Source organism: Peromyscus californicus, unplaced genomic scaffold, assembly GCF_007827085.1.
Source record: "Peromyscus californicus insignis strain IS unplaced genomic scaffold, ASM782708v3 Scaffold_5__1_contigs__length_169319896, whole genome shotgun sequence".
NCBI classification, from domain to species: Eukaryota; Metazoa; Chordata; class Mammalia; order Rodentia; family Cricetidae; genus Peromyscus; species Peromyscus californicus.
In genome coordinates, this window is record NW_026294573.1 from 163979191 (window position 1) to 163985032 (window position 5842).

A 5842-nucleotide genomic window follows, 5' to 3' on the forward strand; every position below is an offset into this window, starting at 1 on the left:
CTATATTTAGGTAAGTTTCTATTTAAACTTTTTGTTTCTAATTCATTTCTATTCTTTTTTTCTTTTTTCCCTTGGTGAACTGTCCATCATAGTGACTAATGCAAACAGTGAGAAGTATGGTTATCGAATTCTCAGATTTAGGGGGAAAGTATTTAATGCACTAGCTTTATGTGTTTGGACATGCCCCCTTTCAGATTAAGAAAAATACCTTCTATTTTTAATTTGCTGAGAAATTTTGTCATATAATTTTTTTCATTGTGACTAAGATCACCACCTGTCACAATTAGTAATCAGTCTATACACAGCTTTTGGATTAAACATTAGCTGTCTGTGGCTTAGCTTTTAAAATTTGTAGCATGTTGCTGCATACATATGATCAGACATAAATATAGCAAAAACTATATTATTACTATCGCTGTTGTTATTATTGCTAGATATATCAAGCAAGAAATGCCCCTCCTCAAACAAGCATATATATCCCCAAAATTTTATTACTTTGAAAGAAATAATTGCTACTTAGGTATACATAACACTGCAGGGCTTATCAGGTCATTTTAAAGAGAAATATCCTATTTTGTCTTTAAAAATCTCTGAGATTGGTTAAATAAGATTAAAAGAACAAAAACCAAAAAAAAAAAAAAACCCACCTTTTTTCTTTGTTTTACCAAATGCATTCTGCCATGGTAACAATAAGGAATAAACATCTAAGGTAGGCTAATGCCACAGACATGTGCTGCTAATGTTCTGCTCTGTGCTGTCTGAGCATGTTGGTGCCTGTGGGGATCAGAGGAAAGTGTTACTAACAATAGTGACCTGGACTTCCCTCATGCTTAGTGCACTCATTTAACGAGAACTGGGAACTTTGGTGGCCAGATCTATAACACGGAATTCATCTGAAGAAGTTTTTACCCAGGCTATAGACTCATGCCTTAATGTACATAAAAACTTGGGATAGGGCCTGGTTCTCAGCTCTTGTCGGAGCACTGGCACATAGCTCAGGGACTGGCATGTGGGAAGTCACCTTAACAATGCAGGTTCAGTATTCTCTGTTACTACATGACACTGCTTTTTCTGAGAGCAAGATTGGGATTTAAGTTCTCACAGGTTTTTAATATCTTGATTATTTTTGTTACTGTATAAGTAAATTCTCAAAAATAATTGTGCTCCTCTGGAATTGTGGCCTAGTTCTAAAATTTCTTATTCTTATTCTATCCATTCTGGGGCGGGGGCAGAATGATTATTGCTGAAGTATATTTCATTTAAAGGATAAAATCTAATTTTTGGACCTACTCTTTTCTCTCTGTTTCCCTAGATCCAAACCCCAAGTCTCATCCTCAGTTCTGCCGCAGAACACCGTTGGCAAACTTCTCTGCCCAGCATCTCCTGTGGATCTCACAGATCTTCCCCTTCTAACCTTCTTCCTCTCAACTTGTTGCCTTACCCCAGAAAGCATCCCATGATAACCCAAGGGCTGTTCCTTCCAGGGTAACAAATAGGCTGAAAGTGAACCCACCCCTCTCCTACTCCTAAGATTCAATCTCCCTAGTCTCATCCCTACCTTTGTAGCAGGAAACCTGCTGTGGTCTCTCTTTCCTCTCTGATCCCATCTCCAATGGATCACAAAGACCTTCCCACTCCATACTTCCCTTCCCTTACTCATCCCTGTATCTTAACCTCAAACACCAACAGGCGTTCACTGTGAACACACCAGCTAAGCAGGCCAGGAAATCCAGAGAAGAAACAGAAATCAAGGAACGAAGCACTCACCCAACAAAAATCAACCCCAGAAATCAGCACCTAGACATATAACCACGCCAAACACTGTTGTCTAGACACCAACTTAAAAACACAATCAATGAAAGCCAGAGCAATATGTCTCCACTATGGCCCAGCTATTCTACCACAGCAGGCCCTGAATATTCCAACATAGCTGAAGAACAAGCAAAAGACCTTAAAATCAACTACATGGAGATGATAGAGGTGCTCAAAGGGGAAATAAATCAATTCCTTAAAGGAAGCCAAGAAAACACAAACAAACAGTGGAAGGAAAATCACAAAACTGTTCAAGACCTGAAAATGGAAATAGAGTTAATAAAGAAAATACAAACTGAGAGAATTCTGGAAAAGAAAAAATCAGATATTTGACCAAGAACCACAGAGGAAAGCTCCACAGACAGAACAGATGGAAGAGTCTCAGGCGTTGAAGATACAACAGAAAAAGATGGATATATTGGTCAAAAAGGTGTCAAATCTAAAGACACAAAACATCCACGAAATCTGGGACACTGTGAGAAGACCAAACCAAATAGGAGGAATAGAAGAAAATCAGCTCAAAGGCCCAGGAAAATATTTTCTATAAAATCCCAGAAGAAAAAATTCCTAACCTAAAGGAGAAACCTATTAAGGCACAAGAAGCATACAGAACATCAAATACACTGGACCAGAGAAGAAAGTCCCTATGCCACATAATAATTAAAATACTAAACATAAAGAATAAAGAAAGAATATTAAAAGCTACACGGGAAAAAGACCAAGTAACATACAAAGATAGACCTATTTAGAATTACATCTGACTTCTCAATGGAGACTCTAAAAGAACAGAAGTTCTACACTTTATAAGACCACAGATACAAGCCGGATTACTATATACATCAAAACTTTCAGTCATCATAGATGGAGAAAATGATATTCCATGATAAAGTCAAATTTAAGCAAAGTCTGTCTATAAACTCAGCCCTATAGAAGGTGCTAGAAGGAAAACTCCAACGTAAGAAGGTCAACTACACCCACAAAAACACAGGAAATAAACAATCTCACACCAGGAAAATCAAAAGAAGGAAAACACACACACACACACACACACACACACACACACACACACGCACGCACACACACACACACACACACACGCACACACACACACACACACACACACTCACTACCACCACCAACAACAACAACAATAGCAAAACAACAGGAATCAATATCATTAGTCATTGATGTTTCTCAATATCAATAGGCTCAATTCCCTAATAAAAAGACACAGAATAACAGAATGAAGGGAAAAACAAGAACTATCCTTCTTCTGCATATAAGTAACACACCTCAATATCAAGAATACACATCACTTCAGGGTAATGGGTTGGAAAAAGATTTTCTAAGCAAATGGACCTAAGAAGCAACCTGGTGTAGCAACTTTAATATCTAACAAAATAGACTTCAAACCAAAAATAATCAAAGGAGATAGGGAAGGATACTACAAGGAGAGAGGAAAAGCCTACCAGGTGACATTTCCATTTTAACATCTATGCTCTTAGAACAAGGGCACCCATGTTTATAAAAGAAACATTACTACAGCTTAAATCACATGTTGACCCTCACACACATAGAGAGGGAGACTTTAGTACACCACTCTCATCAAAGGACAAGTTATTCAGACAAAATCCAAATAGAGAAATACTGGAACTGTCAGAGGTTATAAACCAAATGGATCTAATAGATATCTATAGAATATTTCACCCAAACACACAAAAAAATATGTCTTCTTCTCATCACCCCATGGAAATTTCTCCAAAAATTATGACCATATAGTCAGATACAAATCAAGTCTCAACAAGAAAATGGAATTACTTCCCTGCATCCTATCAGACTATATCACACATTAAAGCTAGAAAATATCAACACAATAGAAAACTTTAAAATTCATCGAAAATGAACAACTCTCTAGTGAATGAAAAATGGTCAAGACAGAAATAAAGAAATTAATGACTTCCTAGAACTCAATGAAAATGAATAAACAGCACACCCAAACTTATGGGACACAACAAAAGTGGTGCTAAGAGAAAAGTTCAGAGAAGGGGCTACATTAAAAGAAAAGGTAAGATTTCATCCTAGCCACTTAACAGCACACCTGAAAGCTCTAGAATAAAATGAAATAAGCGATACACCCTCATGGACTACTCCATAATCCTAAAATAGTCTTTGTGTCCCCATAAGATACAGCGCCCCCCTCCAGCAGGAAGTAGTAAGAGAAGCTACGCCCAAATTCCCAAATATACCAAGCTGACTTTGGAGATGTGTAAAGGTTAAAACCTTCCTTTTTAAGAAAAGAAAAGGGGAAGTGCTGTGGGATGGTCTGTATGTCAAATGTGTTGCTGATTGGTCAATAAATAAATCACTGATTGGCCCGTGGCCAGGAAGGAAGTATAGGCGGGACAAGGAGGAGAATAGAGCTGGGAAGGAAGGCTGAGTCAGAGAGACACTGCCAGCTGCCATGATGACAAGCCACATGTGAAGATGCCCGTAAGCCACGAGCCATGTGGCAAGCTATAGATTAATGGAAATGGATTAATTTAAGCTGTAAGAACAGTTAGCAAGAAGCCTGCCACGGCCATACAGTTTGTAACCAATATAAGTCTCTGTGTTTACTTGGTTGGGTCTGATGGATGTGGGACTGGCAGGTGAGAGAGATTTGTCCTGACTGTGGGCCAGGCAGGAAATCTCTAGCTACAAATAAGCACACCCAAGAGGAGTAGATGGCAAGAAATAATCAAACTGAGGGTGGAAATCAATAAAATAGGAAGAATGAGAACAATGCAAAGAATCAATGAAACATAGAGTTGGTTCTTTGAGAAAATAAAATCTCAAGATAGACAAAGCCTTATGCAAACTAACTGAAAGATGGAGAGAGAACATACAAATTAACAAAATAAGAAATGACCTCTTGCTCTGTGTCACCTGAGGTAACCTGTGAAGATTGGTTGCCACTTTCTTGAATCAGAAAACTCTGCAAAACCATGCAAATCAAGAGGTTCAAATCTTCATGTTCACTTGAAGACAACTGGTGAAACTACCCAGGCCATCAAGGGTATGTTTATCTGAAAAACTACCGAGTTTCTGAAGGATGTTACTTTAAAGAAGTAATGTGTGCCTTCCCAGCAGTATTGTGGTGGAGTTGGTGGGTATGCCTATGCCAAACAGTGGAGCCAGACACAGGCTTGATGGCCAGTAAAGAATGCTGAATTTTTGCTGCACATATGAAAAAATGCAGAGATTAATGTTGAACTCAAGGGCTTAGATGTAGATATTCAAGTCATTGAATACATCCAGGTGAACAGAACACCTAAGATGAGCCAAAGAACTTACAAAACTCATGGCTGCATTAACCCATTCATGAGCTCCCCCTGCCACAATGAGATAATCCTCACTGAAAAGGAACAAATTTTTCCATCACAAGAAGAGACGGTTGCACAGAGAAACAGATATCTCAGAAGAAACTGAAGAAAGAAAAAACAATGGCAAGGGAATAAATTCAGCATAACATAAATGAATATAAAATTAAAAACAAACAAACAAAAAACCAAAAAAATATGAGAAATGAAAAAGGGGTCTTAACAATAGACAACTAGGATATCCAGAGGATCATAAGGCCATGCTTTAAAAACCTGTATTCCACCAAATAGGAAAATCTAAAATAAATGAACACTTTTCTCAATAGGCACCACTTAAAAAGTTAAATCAAGATCAGATAAACAATTTAAATAGATCTATAAACCCTAGTGAAATAGAAGCAGTCATTAAATGCCTCCCAACCAAAAGGAGAGAGAGAGAGAGAGAGAGAGAGAGAGAGAGAGAGAGAGAGAGAGAGAGAGAGAGAGAGAGAGAAAGAAAGAAAGAAAGAAAGAAAGAAAGAAAGAAAGAAAGAAAGAAAGAAAGAAAGAAAGAAAGCCCAGGGAGATGGTTTTGGCACAGAAGTCTACCAGACATTCAAAGAAAAGTTAACTTCAATGCTTCTCAAATTATTCAACAAAATAGAAACAAAGAGAACATTGCCCAAATCATT

The 5842-nt window shown here is 37.8% G+C and overlaps 1 pseudogene; it reads left to right on the forward strand.

Moving 5' to 3' along the window:
• Window positions 1–4761: 4761 nt before the first annotated feature.
• Window positions 4762–5309, forward strand: LOC128097672 (60S ribosomal protein L17-like; annotated as a pseudogene).
• The last annotated feature ends 533 nt before the right edge of the window (window positions 5310–5842 follow it).